The sequence below is a fragment of the Tenrec ecaudatus genome, chromosome 13 (genome assembly GCF_050624435.1).
Source record: "Tenrec ecaudatus isolate mTenEca1 chromosome 13, mTenEca1.hap1, whole genome shotgun sequence".
Lineage (NCBI taxonomy): Eukaryota > Metazoa > Chordata > Mammalia > Afrosoricida > Tenrecidae > Tenrec > Tenrec ecaudatus.
This window is the reverse complement of record NC_134542.1, coordinates 81871582-81872570: the sequence shown is the minus strand read 5'-3', so window position 1 is coordinate 81872570 and position 989 is coordinate 81871582. Positions and strand designations below refer to the sequence as shown.

The 989-nt window shown below is 39.9% G+C and overlaps 1 pseudogene; it reads right to left on the bottom strand.

Annotated features, from left to right (window-relative positions):
- Window positions 1–241: 241 nt before the first annotated feature.
- LOC142424308 (adenosine 5'-monophosphoramidase HINT1 pseudogene) lies at window positions 242–621 on the bottom strand (annotated as a pseudogene).
- Between the last annotated feature and the right edge of the window lie 368 nt (window positions 622–989).

Genomic DNA, 989 nt, shown 5'->3' with positions numbered 1-989 from the left:
TTTCATACATAGAAATAAATATAGATGTGAAATGCATACATATACTCACATATATGCATATAGATATGTGTATATACTTTTTTTTACCATTCAATAATGTCTTTTATTACATATGGGGTCCCCCCCCAGTATTCCCTTAATCTCTCCATACACAGGCAAATTTAAGGGTACTGTTGAATACATTTTAACTTGCTGACCTGATGATTGCCTAGAGAAGGGATACATTTCCCTGAAAGCATGCTTAACCTGGAGGCCAACTCATCTGCCGACCACCAAGAACATGCAGATGGATGTGGTAGACAGACTGTCCCCCATCCGAACCTTCATTCACCACCATTCGATATCCCTTGTTCAGGCCCAGGTCAGCTGCACATTTCTTGCCAACAATCATTAAATGTCCAAGGAGACTTTCATCATCATCTTCTGCAACAGAAATCTGGGAAATGTACTTCTTCGGTATCACCAAAAATGTGTTGGTGCTTGTGGGGAAATGTCATGAAAAGCAAGGCACCGGTCGTCCTCAAAAATGATCTTGGCTGGGATTTCTTTGCGGATGATCTTCCTGAAGATTGTGTCGCCACCAGGCCGGGCCACCTGAGCCTTGGCAATCTCCTCGGCCATCTCGACCTCCGGGCGCGGCTGGGGAGGGCATATATATACTTTTTAATCTATGTTGCCATATACCTCTGAGTTTCAGAGGTCTCAAACTAAAAAATTGGGGAAAAATTAGATGGAGAGAATATTCTACTTACTGCATGGGGTTTTGAAAGAAATTGAATGTGATAATTCAGGTAGTAGGTATAATGTAGTGTTTAGCACCTAGAAAGCTCCCAATATCTATTATTATTATGATTATTATTATCACCCAGGGAAAACATACATGATAAACACTACCTGCATCTCAGTTTCCTCCAACCCACTTAAAAGTATATCTTAGAAATTACATCTTAACAGTCCATATCTTGTTTTAAAAAATTAATATAGCTTGC